This window comes from Miscanthus floridulus, chromosome 11 (genome assembly GCF_019320115.1).
Source record: "Miscanthus floridulus cultivar M001 chromosome 11, ASM1932011v1, whole genome shotgun sequence".
NCBI lineage: Eukaryota > Viridiplantae > Streptophyta > Magnoliopsida > Poales > Poaceae > Miscanthus > Miscanthus floridulus.
This window is the reverse complement of record NC_089590.1, coordinates 26,887,477-26,907,232: the sequence shown is the minus strand read 5'-3', so window position 1 is coordinate 26,907,232 and position 19,756 is coordinate 26,887,477.

The following is a 19,756-nucleotide window of genomic DNA, read 5'->3' as shown; positions in this document are numbered from 1 at the left end:
GTTTTGGACGCCACCAATGGCACCACTAGGTGATGAGGCTCAAGTGGAAGCTCGTTTCGGTCCATTTAGAGATAGTGCTAATCTTGACGCAAGATAGGTGCACGGTTTGCGTCGAGCGTAACATAGGCACAGACATCATTTTGCATGCACCCGATGGAGCTCCTTGGTGAAGTGGGTCATGTGGAATCTCTCTTCTTTCTATTTGTTTGGAGGTAGTGTTAGCGAACCGATGGTACCACTAGGTGACATGGCTCAAGTGGAAGGTCGTTTCAGTCCGCGTAGAGATAGTGCTAATCTTGACGCAAGATAGGTGCACGGTTTGCGTCGAATGTAACATAGGCTCGGAAATCATTTTGCATGGACCCGATGGAGCTCCTTGGTGACGTGGGTCTTGTGGAATCTCTCTTCTTTCTGTTTGGAGGTAGTGTTAGCGTCGGTGCAAGATAGGTGCATGGTCATCACTAGACGTATCATAGACTCAGAAATCGTTTTGGTCGCACCCGATGGTACCACAAGGTGACGATGCTCAAGTGGAAGCTCGTTTTGGTACGTTTGGAGATAGTGCTAATCTTAACGCAAGATAGGTGCATGGTTTGCGTCGAATGTACCATAGGCTAGGAAATCATTTTGGATGCACCCAATGGAACTCCTAGGTGACGATGGTTATGTGGAATCTTACTTCTTTCGGTTTGGAGAATGTGTTTGTGTCGGTGCAAGAAAGGTGCATGGTTTGCGCTAGACATACCATAGGCTTTGAGATCGTTTTGGATGCAACCGATGGTACCACTAGGTGACAAGGCTCAAGTGGAAGCTCGTTTCAGTCCGCTTGGAGATAGTGCTAATCTTGACGCAAGATAGGTGCACGGTTTGTGTCAAACGTAACATAGGCTTGGAAATCATTTTGCATGCACCCGATGGAGCTCCTTGGTGACGTGGGTCATGTGGAATCTCTCTTCTTTCTGTTTGGAGGTAGCATTAGCATTGGTGCAAGATAGGTGTATGTTTGCACTAGACGTAACATAGGCTACCACTAGGTGATGAGGCTCAAGTGGTAGCTCATTTTGGTACGTTTGGACATAGTGCTAATCTTGACGCAAGATAGGTGCAAGATTTGTGTCGAACGTATCATAGGCTATGAAATCATTTTGGATGCACCCAATGGACCTCCTTGGTGACGTGGGTCATGTGGAATCTCTCTCCTTTCCATTTGGAGGTAGTGTTAGCGTCGGTGCAAGATAGGTGCTTGGTTTGCACTAGACGTACCATAGGCTCAGAACCAATTTTGGTCGGACCCGATGGTACCACAAGGTGACGATGCTCAAGTGGAAGCTCATTTCGGTACGTCTAGAGATAGTGCTATTCTTAACGTAAGATAGGTGCACGGATTGCGTCGAACGTACCATTGGCTAGGAAATCATTTTGGATGCACCCAATGGAACTCCTAGGTGACGTGGGTTATGTGGAATCTCACTTCTTTTCTGTTTGGAGACTGTGTTAGTGTTGGTGCAAGATAGGTGCATGGTTTGTGCTAGACGTACCATAGGCTCTGAGATCATTTTGGAGGCAACCGATGGTACCACTAGGTGACAAGGCTCAAGTGGAAGCTCATTTCGTTCCATTTAGAGATAGTGCTAATCTTGACGCAAGATAGGTGCACAGTTTTCGTCCAACGTAACATAGGCTTAGAAATCATTTTGCATGCACCCGATGGAGCTCCTTGATGACGTGGGTCATGTGGAATCTCTCTTCTTTCTGTTTGGAGGTAGTGTTAGCGTCAGTGCAAGATATGTGCAGACGTACCATTGGCTCAAAAATCATTTTCGATGCACCTGACGGTACCATTAGGTGATGCGGCTTTAGATGGAAGCTCGTTTCGGTCCATTTGGAGATAGTGCAAATCTTGACGCAAGATAGGTGCACGGTTTGTGTCGAACGTACCATAGGCTTGGAAATCATTTTTGATGAACCCGATGGAACTCCTATGTGACCAGGGTCATGTGGAATCTCACTTCTTTCCATTTGGTGACAGTGTTAGGGTCGGTACAAGATAGGTGCAAGGTTTGTGCTAGACGTACCATAGGCTTAGAAATCATTTTGGACATACCTAAAGGTACCACTAGGTGGCGAGGCTCAAGTGAAAGCTCGTTTCGGTCCGTTTGGAGATAGTGCTAATCTTGACGCAAGATAGGTGCATGGTTTGCGTCGAACGTACCATAAGCTCGGAAATCGTTTTGGATGCACCCGATGGAACTCCTTGGTGACTTGGGTCATGTGGAATCTCTCTTCTTTCCATTTGGAGACAGTGTTTTTGTCGCTACAAGATAGGTGCATGGTTTGCGCTAGACGTTCCATAGGCTTAGAAATTGTTTTGGACGCACACGACGGTACAACTAGGTGATGCGGCTCAGGTGGAAGCTCGTTCCGGTCCGTTTGGAGATTATGCTAATCTTGATGCAAGATAGGTGTACGGTTTGCGTCGAACATACCATAGGCTCGGAAATCGTTTTGGATGCACCTGATGGAACTCTTAGGTGATGTGGGTCATGTGGAATCTCTCTTCTTTCCGTTTGGTGATTTGTTAGTGTTGGTGCAAGATAGGTGCATGGTTTGCGCTAGATGTGCCATAGGCTCAGAAATCATTTTGGACGCACCTGATGGTACCACTGGTTGACGAGGCTCAATTGGAAGCTCGTTTCGGTCCATTCGGAGATAGTCCTAATCCTGACTCAAGATAGGTGCACGGTTTGCGTTGAACGTACTATAGGCTTGGTAATCGTTTTGGACGCACCCGATGGAACTCCTAGGTGACGTGGGTCATGTGGAATCTCACTTCTTTCTGTTTGGACACAGTGTTAGTGTCGGTGCAAGATAGGTGCATGGTTTGCTCTAGACATACCATTGGCTCAGAAATCATTTTGGATGCACCCGATGGTACCACTAGGTGACGAGGCTCAGGTGGAAGCTCGTTTTGGTCCGTTTAGAGATACTGCTAATCTTGACCCAAGATATGTGCACGGTTTGCGCCGACAGTACCATAGGCTCGGTACAAGATAGGTGCATGGTTTGCGCTATACGTACCATAGGCTTAGAAATCATTTTGGACACACCTGAATGTACCACAAGGTGGCGATGCTCAAGTGAAAGCTCATTTCGGTCCGTTTGCAGATATTGCAAATCTTGACGCAAAATAGGTGCATGGTTTGCGTCGAACATACCATAGGCTTAGAAATCATTTTGGATGCACCCGATGGAACACCTTGGTGATGTGGGTCATGTGGAATCTTTCTTCTTTCCATTTGGAGACAGTGTTTTTGTCGCTGCAAGATAGGTGCATGGTTTGCGCTAGCCATTCCATTGGCTCAGAAATTGTTTTGGATGCACCCGACGGTACAACTAGGTGATGGGGCTCAGGTGGAAGCTCGTTTCGGTCCGTTTGGAGATAGTGCTAATCTTGATGCAAGATAGGTGCACAGTTTGCGTCGAACATACCATTGGCTCGGAAATTGTTTTGGATGCACCCGATGGAACTCTTAGGTGGCATGGGTCATGTGGAATCTCTCTTCTTTCCCTTTGGAGATAGTGTTAGTGTTGGTGCAGGATAGGTGCATGGTTTGTGCTAGACATGCCATAGGCTCAGAAATCATTTTGGATGCACCTGATGGTACCACTAGTTGACGAGGCTCAAGTGGAAGCTTGTTTCGGTCCATTCAGAGATAGTGCTAATCTTAACGCAATATAGGTGCACGATTTGCGTCGAATGTACCATAGGCCCTAAAATCATTTTGGACGCACCTGATGGAGCTCGTAGGTGAGGTGGGTCATGTGGAATCTCACTTCTTTCTATTTGGAGATAGTGTTAGTTTCGGTGCAAGATTGGTGCATGGGTTGTGCTAGACATACCATTGGATCAGAAATCATTTTGGATGCACCCGATGGTACCACTTGTGATGAGGCTCAGGTGGAAGCTCGTTTTGATCCGTTTGGAGATAGTACTAACCTTGACGCAAGATAGGTGCACGGTTTGCGTCGAACATACTATAGGCATTGAAATCATTTTGGACACACCCGATGGAACTCATAGGTGACCTGGGTCATGTGGAATCTCACTTCTTTCTGTTTGGAGATAGTGTTAGTGTCGGTGTAAGATTGGTGCATGGTTTGCGCTAGACATCCCATTGGCTCAGAAATTGTTTTGGATGCACTCGATGGTACCACTTGTGATGAGGCTCAGGTGGAAGCTCATTTCGATCAGTTTAGAGATAGTGCTAATCTTGACGGAATATAGGTGCATGGTTTGCGTCGAACGTACCATAGGCTCTGAGATCATTTTGGACACACCAGATGGCACTCCTAGGTGTCGTGGGTCATGTGGAATCTCACTTCTTTCTGTTTGGAGACAGTGTTAGCGTCGGTGCAAGATAGGTGCATGGTTTGCGCTAGATGTACCATAGGCTCAGAAATCATTTTGGATGCACTCGATGGTACCACTAGGTGACGAGGCTTAAGTGGAAGCTCGTTTCGGTCCTTTTTAGAGATAGTGTTAATCTTGACGCCAGATAGGTGCATGGTTTGCGTCGAACGTACTAGAGGCTCGATAATCATTTTGGACGCACCCGATGCAACTCCTAGGTGACGTGGGTCATGTGGAATCTCACTTCTTTCTATTTGGAGACAGTGTTAGTTTCGGTGCAAGATAGGTGCATGGTTTGCACTAGACATACCATTGGCTCAGAAATCATTTTGGATGCACCCGACGGTACCACGTTTGGACATAGTGCTAATCTTGACGCAAGATAGGTGCACGGTTTTTGTCGAACGTACCATAGGCTCAGAAATCATTTTTGATGCACCCGATGGAACTCCTATGTGACGTGGGTCTTGTGGAATCTCACTTCTTTCCATTTGGTGACAGTGTTAGGGTCAGTACAAGATAGGTGCATGGTTTGTGCTAGACATACCATAGGCTTAGAAATCGTTTTGGACACACCTAAACGTACCACTAGGTGGCGAGGCTCAAGTGAAAGCTTGTTTTGGTCCTTTTGGAGATAGTGCTAATCTTGACGATGCATGGTTTGCGTCGAACGTACCATACGCTCGGAAATCGTTTTGGATGCACCAGATGGAACTCCTTGGTGACGTGGGTCATGTGAATCTCTCTTCTTTTCATTTGGAGACAGTGTTTTTGTCGCTATAAGATAGGTCCATGGTTTGTGCTAGACGTTCCATAGGCTCAGAAATCATTTTGGATGCACCCGACGGTACAACTAGGTGATGAGGCTCAAGTGGAAGCTCATTTCAGTCCATTTGGATATAGTGCCAATCATGATGCAAGCTAGGTGCATGGTTTGGAGACAGTGCTAGTGTCGTTGCAGGATAGGTGTATGGTTTGCACTAGACATACCATTGGCTCAGAAATCATTTTGGATGCACCTGACAGTACCATTAGGTGATGCGGCTTAGGTGGAAGCTCGTTTCGGTCTGTTTGGAGATAGTGCAAATCTTGACGCAAGATAGGTGCACGGCTTGTGTCGAACGTACCATAGGCATGGAAATCATTTTTGATGAACCCGATGGAACTCCTATGTGACCAGGGTCATGTGGAATCTCACTTCTTTCCATTTGGTGACAGTGTTAGGGTCGGTACAAGATAGGTGCTAGATTTGTGCTAGACATACCATAGGCTTAGAAATCATTTTGGTCATACCTAAAGGTACCACTAGCTGGCGAGGCTCAAGTGAAAGCTCGTTTCGGTCCGTTTGGAGATAGTGCTAATCTTGACGCAAGATAGGTGCATGGTTTGCGTAGAATGTACCATAAGCTTGGAGATCATTTTGGATGCACCCCATGGAACTCCTTGGTGACTTGGGTCATGTGGAATCTCTCTTCTTTCCATTTGGAGACAGTGTTTTTGTCGCTGCAAGATAGGTGCATGGTTTGCGCTAGATGTTCCATAGGCTCAGAAATTGTTTTGGACGCACCCCGACGGTACATCTAGGTGATGCGGCTCAGGTGGAAGCTTGTTTCTGTCCGTTTGGAGATTGTGCTAATCTTGATGCAAGATAGGTGTACGGTTTGCGTCGAACATACCATAGGCTCGGAAATCATTTTGGATGCACCTGATGGAACTCTTAGGTGATGTGGGTCATGTGGAATCTCTCTTCTTTCCGTTTGGTGATATTGTTAGTGTTGGTGCAATATAGGTGCATGGTTTGCGCTAGACGTGCCATAGGCTCAGAAATCATTTTGGACGCACCTGATGGTACCACTGGTTTACGAGGCTCAATTGGAAGCTCCTTTCGGTCCATTCGGAGATAGTCCTAATCCTGACTCAAGATAGTTGCACGGTTTGCGTCAAACATACTATAGGCTCGGTAATCATTTTGGACGCACCCGATGGAACTTCTAGGTGATGTGGGTCATGTGGAATCTCACTCCTTTCTGTTTGGACACAGTGTTAGTGTCAGTGCAAGATAGGTGCATGGTTTGCACTAGACGTACCATTGGCTTAGAAATCATTTTGGATGCACTCGATGGTACCACTAGATGACGAGGCTCAGGTGGAAGCTCGTTTCGGTCCGTTCGGAGATAGTGCTATTCTTGACGCAAGATATGTGCACGGTTTGCGCCGACCGTACCATAGGCTCGGTACAAGATAGGTGCATGGTTTGCGCTAGACGTACCATAGGCTTAGAAATTGTTTTGGACACACCTGAATGTACCACAAGGTGGCGAGGCTCAAGTGAAAGCTCATTTCAGTCCGTTTGGAGATATTGCAAATCTTGACGCAAAATAGGTGCATGTTTGCGTCGAACATACCATAGGCTTAGAAATCATTTTTGATGCACCCGATGGAACACCTTGGTGATGTGGGTCATGTGGAATCTTTCTTCTTTCCATTTGGAGACAGTGTTTTTATCGCTGCAAGATAGGTGCATGGTTTGCGCTAGACATTCCATTGGCTCAGAAATTATTTTAGATGCACCCGACGGTACAACTAGGTGATGGGGCTCAGGTGGAAGCTCGTTTCAGTCCATTTGGAGATAGTGCTAATCTTGATGCAAGATAGGTGCACGGTTTGCGCCGACCGTACCATAGGCTCGGTACAAGATAGGTGCATGGTTTGCGCTAGACGTACCATAGGCTTAGAAATTGTTTTGGACACACCTGAATGTACCACAAGGTGGCGAGGCTCAAGTGAAAGCTCATTTCAGTCCGTTTGGAGATATTGCAAATCTTGACGCAAAATAGGTGCATGTTTGCGTCGAACGTACCATAGGCTTAGAAATCATTTTTGATGCACCCGATGGAACACCTTGGTGATGTGGGTCATGTGGAATCCTTCTTCTTTCCATTTGGAGACAGTGTTTTTGTTGCTGCAAGATAGGTGCATGGTTTGCGCTAGACATTCCATTGGCTCAGAAATTATTTTAGATGCACCCGATGGTACAACTAGGTGATGGGGCTCAGGTGGAAGCTCGTTTCAGTCCATTTGGAGATAGTGCTAATCTTGATGCAAGATAGGTGCACAGTTTGCGTCGAACATACCATTGGCTCAAAAATCGTTTTGGATGCACCCGATGGAACTCTTAGGTGGCATGGGTCATGTGGAATCTCTCTTCTTTCCCTTTGGAGATAGTGTTAGTGTTGGTGCAGGATAGGTGCATGGTTTGCGCTAGACGTGCCATAGGCTCAGAAATTGTTTTGGACGCACCTGATGGGACCACTAGTTGACGAGGCTCAAGTGGAAGCTTGTTTTGGTCCATTCGGAGATAGTGCTAATCTTAACGCAAGATAGGTGCACGATTTGCGTCGAATGTACCATAGGCCCTGAAATCATTTTGGACGCACCTGATGGAACTCGTAGGTGAGGGGGGTCATGTGGAATCTCACTTCTTTCTATTTGGAGATAGTGTTAGTTTTAGTGCAAGATTGCTGCATGGGTTGCGCTGACATACCATTGGCTCAGAAATCATTTTGGATGCACCCGACTGTACCACTTGTGATGAGGCTCAGGTGGAAGCTCGTTTTGGTCCGTTTGGAGATAGTGCTAGTCTTGACTCAAGATAGGTGCATGGTTTGCGTCGAACGTACCATAGGCTCGGTACAAGATGGGTGCATGGTTTGCGCTAGATGTACCATAGGCTTAGAAATCAGTTTGGACACACCTGAAGGTACCACTAGGTGGCGAGGCTCTAGTAAAAGCTCGTTTTGTCTATTTGGAGATAGTCCTAATCTTGACGCAAGATAGGTTCATGGTTTGCGTCGAACGTACCATAGGCTCGGAAATCATTTTGGATGCACCCAATGGAACTCCTTGGTGACATGGGTCATGTGGAATCTCTCTTCTTTCTGTTTGGAGATAGTGTTAGTATTGGTGCAAGATAGGTGCATGGTTTGCGCTAGACGTGCCATAGGCTCAGAAATCGTTGTGGACGCACCTGATGGTACCACTAGTTGACGAGGCTCAAGTCAAAGCTTGTTTTGGTCCTTTTGGAGATAGTGCTAATCTTGACGCAAGATAGGTGCATAGTTTGCGTCGAACGTACCGTAGGCTCGAAAATCATTTTGGACGTAGCCGATGGAACTCGTAGGTGACATGGGTCATGTGGAATCTCACTTCTTTCTGTTTGGAGATAGTGTTAGTGTCGTTGCAAGATTGCTGCATGGGTTGTGCTGACATACCATTGGATCAGAAATCATTTTGGATGCACCCGATGGTACCACGTGTGATGAGGCTCAGGTGGAAGCTCGTTTCGATCCGTTTGGAGATAGTACTAACCTTGACGCAAGATAGGTGCACGGTTTGCGTCGAACATACCATAGGCTTTGAAATCATTTTGGACACACCCAATGGAACTCATAGGTGACCTGGGTCATGTGGAATCTCACTTCTTTCTGTTTGGAGATAGTGTTAGTGTCGGTGTAAGATTGGTGCATGGTTTGCGCTAGACATCCCATTGGCTCAGAAATCATTTTGGATGCACTCGATGGTACCACTTGTGATGAGGCTCCGGTGGAAGCTCATTTTGATCAGTTTAGAGATAGTGCTAATCTTGATGCAAGATAGGTGCACGGTTTGCGTCGAACGTACCATAGGCTCTGAGATCATTTTGGACACACCAGACGGCACTCCTAGATGTCGTGGGTCATGTGGAATCTCACTTCTTTCTGTTTGGAGACAGTGTTAGCGTCGGTGCAAGATAGGTGCATGGTTTGCGCTAGATGTACGATAGGCTCAGAAATCATTTTGGACGCACTCGATGGTACCACTAGGTGACGAGGCTCAAGTTTAAGCTCGGTTCGGTCCTTTTCAGAGGTAGTGTTAATCTTGACGCCAGATAGGTGCATGGTTTGCGTCGAACATACTAGAGGCTCGGTAATCATTTTGGACGCACCCGATGCAACTCCTAGGTGAGGTGGGTCATGTGGAATCTCACTTCTTTCTATTTGGAGACACTGTTAGTTTCGGTGCAAGATAGGTGCATGGTTTGCACTAGACATACCATTGGCTCAGAAATCATTTTGGATGCACCCGACGGTACCACGTTTGGACATAGTGCTAATCTTGACGCAAGATAGGTGCACGGTTTCTGTCGAATGTACCATATTCTCGGAAATCCTGTCGAACGTACCATAGGCTCGGAAATCAGTTTTGATGCACCCGATGGAACCCCTATGTGACGTGGGTCTTGTTGAATCTCACTTCTTTCCATTTGGTGACAGTGTTAGGGTCGGTACAAGATAGGTGCATGGTTTGTGCTAGACGTACCATAGGCTTAGAAATCATTTTGGACACACCTAAACGTACCACTAGGTGGTGAGGCTCAAGTGAAAGCTTGTTTCAGTCCGTTTGGAGATAGTGCTAATCTTGACGCAAGATAAATGCATGGTTTGCGTCGAATGTACCATACGCTCGGAAATCGTTTTGGATGCACCCGATGGAACACCTTGGTGACGTGGGTCATGTGAATCTCTCTTCTTTCCGTTCGGAGACAGTGTTTTTGTCGCTATAAGATAGGTCCATGGTTTGCACTAGACGTTCCATAGGCTTAGAAATCATTTTGGACGCACCCGATGGTACAACTAGGTGATGAGGCACAAGTGGAAGCTCATTTCGGTCCATTTGGATATAGTGTCAATATTGATGCAAGATAGGTGCATGGTTTGGACACAGTACTAGTGTCGGTGCAGGATAGGTGTATGGTTTGCACTAGACATACCATTGGCTCAGAAATCATTTTGGATGCACCCGACGGTACCATTAGGTGATGCGGCTTAGGTGGAAGCTCGTTTCGGTCCATTTGGAGATAGTGCAAATCTTGACGCAAGATAGGTGCACGGCTTGTGTCGAACGTACCATAGGCTTGGAAATCATTTTTGATGAACCCGATTGAACTCCTATTTGACCAGGGTCATGTGGAATCTCACTTCTTTCCATTTGGTGACAGTGTTAGGGTCAGTACAAGATAGGTGCAAGGTTTGCGCTAGACGTACCATAGGCTTAGAAATAATTTTGGACATACCTAAAGGTACCACTAGGTGGCGAGGCTCAAGTGAAAGCTCGTTTCGGTCTGTTTGGAGATAGTGCTAATCTTGACGCAAGATAGGTGCATGGTTTGCGTCGAACGTACCATAAGCTTGGAAATCGTTTTGGATGCACCTGATGGAACTCCTTGGTGACTTGGGTCATGTGGAATCTCTCTTCTTTCCATTTGGAGACAGTGTTTTTGTCGCTACAAGATAGGTGCATGGTTTGCGCTAGACGTTCCATAGGCTCAGAAATTGTTTTGGACGCACCCCGACGGTACAACCAGGTGATGCGGCTCAGGTGGAAGCTCGTTTCGGTCTGTTTGGAGATTGTGCTAATCTTGATGCAAGATAGGTGTACGGTTTGCGTCGAACATACCATAGGCTCGGAAATCGTTTTGGATGCACCTGATGGAACTCTTAGTTGATGTGGGTCATGTGGAATCTCTCTTCTTTCTGTTTGGTGATATTGTTAGTGTTGGTGCAATATAGGTGCATGGTTTGCGCTAGACGTGCCATAGGCTCAGAAATCATTTTGGACGCACCTGATGGTACCACTGGTTTATGAGGCTCAATTGGAAGCTCCTTTCGGTCCATTCGGAGATAGTCCTAATCCTGACTCAAGATAGTTGCACGGTTTGCGTCAAACGTACCATAGGCTTAGAAATCATTTTTGATGCACCCGATGGAACACCTTGGTGATGTGGGTCATGTGGAATCTTTCTTCTTTCCATTTGGAGACAGTGTTTTTATCGCTGCAAGATAGGTGCATGGTTTGCGCTAGACATTCCATTGGCTCAGAAATTGTTTTAGATGCACTCGACGGTACAACTAGGTGATGGGGCTCAGGTGGAAGCTCATTTCAGTCCATTTGGAGATAGTGCTAATCTTGACGCAAGATAGGTGCACGGTTTGCGCCGACCGTACCATAGGCTCGGTACAAGATAGGTGCATGGTTTGCGCTAGACGTACCATAGGCTTAGAAATTGTTTTGGACACACCTGAATGTACCACAAGGTGGCGAGGCTCAAGTGAAAGCTCATTTCAGTCCGTTTGGAGATATTGCAAATCTTGACGCAAAATAGGTGCATGTTTGCGTCGAACGTACCATAGGCTTAGAAATCATTTTTGATGCACCCGATGGAACACCTTGGTGATGTGGGTCATGTGGAATCCTTCTTCTTTCCATTTGGAGACAGTGTTTTTGTTGCTGCAAGATAGGTGCATGGTTTGCGCTAGACATTCCATTGGCTCAGAAATTATTTTAGATGCACCCGATGGTACAACTAGGTGATGGGGCTCAGGTGGAAGCTCGTTTCAGTCCATTTGGAGATAGTGCTAATCTTGATGCAAGATAGGTGCACGGTTTGCGTCGAACATACCATTGGCTCAGAAATCGTTTTGGATGCACCCGATGGAACTCTTAGGTGGCATGGGTCATGTGGAATCTCTCTTCTTTCCCTTTGGAGATAGTGTTAGTGTTGGTGCAGGATAGGTGCATGGTTTGCGCTAGACGTGCCATAGGCTCAGAAATCGTTTTGGACGCACCTGATGGGACCACTAGTTGACGAGGCTCAAGTGGAAGCTTGTTTTGGTCCATTCGGAGATAGTGCTAATATTAACGCAAGATAGATGCACGATTTGCGTCGAATGTACCATAGGCCCTGAAATCATTTTGGACGCACCTGATGGAACTCGTAGGTGGGGGGGGGTCATGTGGAATCTCACTTCTTTCTATTTGGAGATAGTGTTAGTTTTAGTGCAAGATTGCTGCATGGGTTGCGCTGACATACCATTGGCTCAGAAATCATTTTGGATGCACCCGACTGTACCACTTGTGATGAGGCTCAGGTGGAAGCTCGTTTTGGTCCGTTTGGAGATAGTGCTAGTCTTGACTCAAGATAGGTGCATGGTTTGCGTCGAACGTACCATAGGCTCGGTACAAGATAGGTGCATGGTTTGCGCTAGATGTACCATAGGCTTAGAAATCAGTTTGGACACACCTGAAGGTACCACTAGGTGGCGAGGCTCAAGTAAAAGCTCGTTTTGTCTATTTGGAGATAGTCCTAATCTTGACGCAAGATAGGTTCATGGTTTGCGTCGAACGTACCATAGGCTTGGAAATCATTTTGGATGCACCCAATGGAACTCCTTGGTGACATGGGTCATGTGGAATCTCTCTTCTTTCCGTTTGGAGATAGTGTTAGTATTGGTGCAAGATAGGTGCATGGTTTGCGCTAGACGTGCCATAGGCTCAGAAATCGTTGTGGACGCACCTGATGGTACCACTAGTTGACGAGGCTCAAGTCAAAGCTTGTTTTGGTCCTTTTGGAGATAGTGCTAATCTTGATGCAAGATAGGTGCACAGTTTGCGTCGAACGTACCGTAGGCTCGAAAATCATTTTGGACGTAGCCGATGGAACTCGTAGGTGACATGGGTCATGTGGAATCTCACTTCTTTCTGTTTGGAGATAGTGTTAGTGTCGTTGCAAGATTGCTGCATGGGTTGTGCTGACATACCATTGGATCAGAAATCATTTTGGATGCACCTGATGGTACCACGTGTGATGAGGCTCAGGTGGAAGCTCGTTTCGATCCGTTTGGAGATAGTACTAACCTTGACGCAAGATAGGTGCACGGTTTGCGTCGAACATACCATAGGCTTTGAAATCATTTTGGACACACCCAATGGAACTCATAGGTGACCTAGGTCATGTGGAATCTCACTTCTTTCTGTTTGGAGATAGTGTTAGTGTCGGTGTAAGATTGGTGCATGGTTTGCGCTAGACATCCCATTGGCTCAGAAATCGTTTTGGATGCACTCGATGGTACCACTTGTGATGAGGCTCCGGTGGAAGCTCATTTTGATCAGTTTAGAGATAGTGCTAATCTTGATGCAAGATAGGTGCACGGTTTGCGTCGAACGTACCATAGGCTCTGAGATCATTTTGGACACACCAGACGGCACTCCTAGGTGTCGTGGGTCATGTGGAATCTCACTTCTTTCTGTTTGGAGACAGTGTTAGCGTCGGTGCAAGATAGGTGCATGGTTTGCGCTAGATGTACGATAGGCTCAGAAATCATTTTGGACGCACTCGATGGTACCACTAAGTGACGAGGCTCAAGTTTAAGCTCGGTTCGGTCCTTTTCAGAGGTAGTGTTAATCTTGATGCCAGATAGGTGCATGGTTTGCGTCGAACATACTAGAGGCTCGGTAATCATTTTGGACGCACCCGATGCAACTCCTAGGTGAGGTGGGTCATGTGGAATCTCACTTCTTTCTATTTGGAGACACTGTTAGTTTCGGTGCAAGATAGGTGCATGGTTTGCACTAGACATACCATTGGCTCAGAAATCATTTTGGATGCACCCGACGGTACCACGTTTGGACATAGTGCTAATCTTGACGCAAGATAGGTGCACGGTTTCTGTCGAACGTACCATAGGCTCGGAAATCCTATCGAACGTACCATAGGCTCGGAAATCATTTTTGATGCACCCGATGGAACCCCTATGTGACGTGCGTCTTGTTGAATCTCACTTCTTTCCATTTGGTGACAGTGTTAGGGTCGGTACAAGATAGGTGCATGGTTTGTGCTAGACGTACCATAGGCTTAGAAATCATTTTGGACACACCTAAACGTACCACTAGGTGGCGAGGCTCAAGTGAAAGCTTGTTTTAGTCCGTTTGGAGATAGTGCTAATCTTGACGCAAGATAAATGCATGGTTTGCGTCGAATGTACCATACGTTCGGAAATCGTTTTGGATGCACCCGATGGAACACCTTGGTGACGTGGGTCATGTGAATCTCTCTTCTTTCTGTTCGGAGACAGTGTTTTTGTCGCTATAAGATAGGTCCATGGTTTGCACTAGACGTTCCATAGGCTTAGAAATCATTTTGGACGCACCCGATGGTACAACTAGGTGATGAGGCACAAGTGGAAGCTCATTTCGGTCCATTTGGATATAGTGTCAATATTGATGCAAGATAGGTGCATGGTTTGGACACAGTGCTAGTGTCGGTGCAGGATAGGTGTATGGTTTGCACTAGACATACCATTGGCTCAGAAATCATTTTGGATGCACCCGACGGTACCATTAGGTGATGCGGCTTAGGTGGAAGCTCGTTTCGGTCCATTTGGAGATAGTGCAAATCTTGACGCAAGATAGGTGCACGGCTTGTGTCGAACGTACCATAGGCTTGGAAATCATTTTTGATGAACCCGATTGAACTCCTATTTGACCAGGGTCATGTGGAATCTCACTTCTTTCCATTTGGTGACAGTGTTAGGGTCAGTACAAGATAGGTGCAAGGTTTGCGCTAGACGTACCATAGGCTTAGAAATAATTTTGGACATACCTAAAGGTACCACTAGGTGGCGAGGCTCAAGTGAAAGCTTGTTTCGGTCTGTTTGGAGATAGTGCTAATCTTGACGCAAGATAGGTGCATGGTTTGCGTCGAACGTACCATAAGCTTGGAAATCGTTTTGGATGCACCTGATGGAACTCCTTGGTGACTTGGGTCATGTGGAATCTCTCTTCTTTCCATTTGGAGACAGTGTTTTTGTCGCTACAAGATAGGTGCATGGTTTGCGCTAGACGTTCCATAGGCTCAGAAATTGTTTTGGACGCACCCCGACGGTACAACCAGGTGATGCGGCTCAGGTGGAAGCTCGTTTCGGTCTGTTTGGAGATTGTGCTAATCTTGATGCAAGATAGGTGTACGGTTTGCGTCGAACATACCATAGGCTCGGAAATCGTTTTGGATGCACCTGATGGAACTCTTAGGTGATGTGGGTCATGTGGAATCTCTCTTCTTTCTGTTTGGTGATATTGTTAGTGTTGGTGCAATATAGGTGCATGGTTTGCGCTAGACGTGCCATAGGCTCAGAAATCATTTTGGACGCACCTGATGGTACCACTGGTTTACGAGGCTCAATTGGAAGCTCCTTTCGGTCCATTCGGAGATAGTCCTAATCCTGACTCAAGATAGTTGCACGGTTTGCGTCAAACGTACCATAGGCTTAGAAATCATTTTTGATGCACCCGATGGAACACCTTGGTGATGTGGGTCATGTGGAATCTTTCTTCTTTCCATTTGGAGACAGTGTTTTTATCGCTGCAAGATAGGTGCATGGTTTGCGCTAGACATTCCATTGGCTCAGAAATTGTTTTAGATGCACTCGACGGTACAACTAGGTGATGGGGCTCAGGTGGAAGCTCATTTCAGTCCATTTGGAGATAGTGCTAATCTTGATGCAAGATAGGTGCACGGTTTGCGCCGACCGTACCATAGGCTCGGTACAAGATAGGTGCATGGTTTGCGCTAGACGTACCATAGGCTTAGAAATTGTTTTGGACACACCTGAATGTACCACAAGGTGGCGAGGCTCAAGTGAAAGCTCATTTCAGTCCGTTTGGAGATATTGCAAATCTTGACGCAAAATAGGTGCATGTTTGCGTCGAACGTACCATAGGCTTAGAAATCATTTTTGATGCACCCGATGGAACACCTTGGTGATGTGGGTCATGTGGAATCCTTCTTCTTTCCATTTGGAGACAGTGTTTTTGTTGCTGCAAGATAGGTGCATGGTTTGCGCTAGACATTCCATTGGCTCAGAAATTATTTTAGATGCACCCGATGGTACAACTAGGTGATGGGGCTCAGGTGGAAGCTCGTTTCAGTCCATTTGGAGATAGTGCTAATCTTGATGCAAGATAGGTGCACGGTTTGCGTCGAACATACCATTGGCTCAGAAATCGTTTTGGATGCACCCGATGGAACTCTTAGGTGGCATGGGTCATGTGGAATCTCTCTTCTTTCCCTTTGGAGATAGTGTTAGTGTTGGTGCAGGATAGGTGCATGGTTTGCGCTAGACGTGCCATAGGCTCAGAAATCGTTTTGGACGCACCTGTTGGGACCACTAGTTGACGAGGCTCAAGTGGAAGCTTGTTTTGGTCCATTCGGAGATAGTGCTAATATTAACGCAAGATAGATGCACGATTTGCGTCGAATGTACCATAGGCCCTGAAATCATTTTGGACGCACCTGATGGAACTCGTAGGTGAGGTGGGTCATGTGGAATCTCACTTCTTTCTATTTGGAGATAGTGTTAGTTTTAGTGCAAGATTGCTGCATGGGTTGCGCTGACATACCATTGGCTCAGAAATCATTTTGGATGCACCCGACTGTACCACTTGTGATGAGGCTCAGGTGGAAGCTCGTTTTGGTCCGTTTGGAGATAGTGCTAGTCTTGACTCAAGATAGGTGCATGGTTTGCGTCGAACGTACCATAGGCTCGGTACAAGATAGGTGCATGGTTTGCGCTAGATGTACCATAGGCTTAGAAATCAGTTTGGACACACCTGAAGGTACCACTAGGTGGCGAGGCTCAAGTAAAAGCTCGTTTTGTCTATTTGGAGATAGTCCTAATCTTGACGCAAGATAGGTTCATGGTTTGCGTCGAACGTACCATAGGCTTGGAAATCATTTTGGATGCACCCAATGGAACTCCTTGGTGACATGGGTCATGTGGAATCTCTCTTCTTTCCGTTTGGAGATAGTGTTAGTATTGGTGCAAGATAGGTGCATGGTTTGCGCTAGACGTGCCATAGGCTCAGAAATCGTTGTGGACGCACCTGATGGTACCACTAGTTGACGAGGCTCAAGTCAAAGCTTGTTTTGGTCCTTTTGGAGATAGTGCTAATCTTGATGCAAGATAGGTGCACAGTTTGCGTCGAACGTACCGTAGGCTCGAAAATCATTTTGGACGTAGCCGATGGAACTCGTAGGTGACATGGGTCATGTGGAATCTCACTTCTTTCTGTTTGGAGATAGTGTTAGTGTCGTTGCAAGATTGCTGCATGGGTTGTGCTGACATACCATTGGATCAGAAATCATTTTGGATGCACCTGATGGTACCACGTGTGATGAGGCTCAGGTGGAAGCTCGTTTCGATCCGTTTGGAGATAGTACTAACCTTGACGCAAGATAGGTGCACGGTTTGCGTCGAACATACCATAGGCTTTGAAATCATTTTGGACACACCCAATGGAACTCATAGGTGACCTGGGTCATGTGGAATCTCACTTCTTTCTGTTTGGAGATAGTGTTAGTGTCGGTGTAAGATTGGTGCATGGTTTGCGCTAGACATCCCATTGGCTCAGAAATCGTTTTGGATGCACTCGATGGTACCACTTGTGATGAGGCTCCGGTGGAAGCTCATTTTGATCAGTTTAGAGATAGTGCTAATCTTGATGCAAGATAGGTGCACGGTTTGCGTCGAACGTACCATAGGCTCTGAGATCATTTTGGACACACCAGACGGCACTCCTAGGTGTCATGGGTCATGTGGAATCTCACTTCTTTCTGTTTGGAGACAGTGTTAGCGTCGGTGCAAGATAGGTGCATGGTTTGCGCTAGATGTACGATAGGCTCAGAAATCATTTTGGACGCACTCGATGGTACCACTAAGTGACGAGGCTCAAGTTTAAGCTCGGTTCGGTCCTTTTCAGAGGTAGTGTTAATCTTGATGCCAGATAGGTGCATGGTTTGCGTCGAACATACTAGAGGCTCGGTAATCATTTTGGACGCACCCGATGCAACTCCTAGGTGAGGTGGGTCATGTGGAATCTCACTTCTTTCTATTTGGAGACACTGTTAGTTTCGGTGCAAGATAGGTGCATGGTTTGCACTAGACATACCATTGGCTCAGAAATCATTTTGGATGCACCCGACGGTACCACGTTTGGACATAGTGCTAATCTTGACGCAAGATAGGTGCACGGTTTCTGTCGAACGTACCATAGGCTCGGAAATCCTGTCAAACGTACCATAGGCTCGGAAATCATTTTTGATGCACCCGATGGAACCCCTATGTGACGTGGGTCTTGTTGAATCTCACTTCTTTCCATTTGGTGACAGTGTTAGGGTCGGTACAAGATAGGTGCATGGTTTGTGCTAGACGTACCATAGGCTTAGAAATCATTTTGGACACACCTAAACGTACCACTAGGTGGCAAGGCTCAAGTGAAAGCTTGTTTCAGTCCGTTTGGAGATAGTGCTAATCTTGACGCAAGATAAATGCATGGTTTGCGTCGAATGTACCATACGCTCGGAAATCGTTTTGGATGCACCCGATGGAACACCTTGGTGACGTGGGTCATGTGAATCTCTCTTCTTTCCGTTCGGAGACAGTGTTTTTGTCGCTATAAGATAGGTCCATGGTTTGCACTAGACGTTCCATAGGCTTAGAAATCATTTTGGACGCACCCGACGGTACAACTAGGTGATGAGGCACAAGTGGAAGCTCATTTCGGTCCATTTGGATATAGTGTCAATCTTGATGCAAGATAGGTGCATGGTTTGGACACAGTGCTAGTGTCGGTGTAGGATAGGTGTATGGTTTGCACTAGACATACCATTGGCTCAGAAATCATTTTGGATGCACCCGACGGTACCATTAGGTGATGCGGCTTAGGTGGAAGCTCGTTTCGGTCCATTTGGAGATAGTGCAAATCTTGACGCAAGATAGGTGCACGGCTTGTGTCGAACGTACCATAGGCTTGGAAATCATTTTTGATGAACCCGATTGAACTCCTATTTGACCAGGGTCATGTGGAATCTCACTTCTTTCCATTTGGTGACAGTGTTAGGGTCAGTACAAGATAGGTGCAAGGTTTGCGCTAGACGTACCATAGGCTTAGAAATAATTTTGGACATACCTAAAGGTACCACTAGGTGGCGAGGCTCAAGTGAAAGCTCGTTTCGGTCTATTTGGAGATAGTGCTAATCTTGACGCAAGATAGGTGCATGGTTTGCGTCGAACGTACCATAAGCTTGGAAATCGTTTTGGATGCACCTGATGGAACTCCTTGGTGACTTGGGTCATGTGGAATCTCTCTTCTTTCCATTTGGAGACAGTGTTTTTGTCGCTGCAAGATAGGTGCATGGTTTGCGCTAGACGTTCCATAGGCTCAGAAATTGTTTTGGACGCACCCCGACGGTACAACTAGGTGATGCGGCTCAGGTGGAAGCTCGTTTCGGTCTGTTTGGAGATTGTGCTAATCTTGATGCAAGATAGGTGTACGGTTTGCGTCGAACATACCATAGGCTCGGAAATCGTTTTGGATGCACCTGATGGAACTCTTAGGTGATGTGGGTCATGTGGATTCTCTCTTCTTTCCGTTTGGTGATATTGTTAGTGTTGGTGCAATATAGGTGCATGG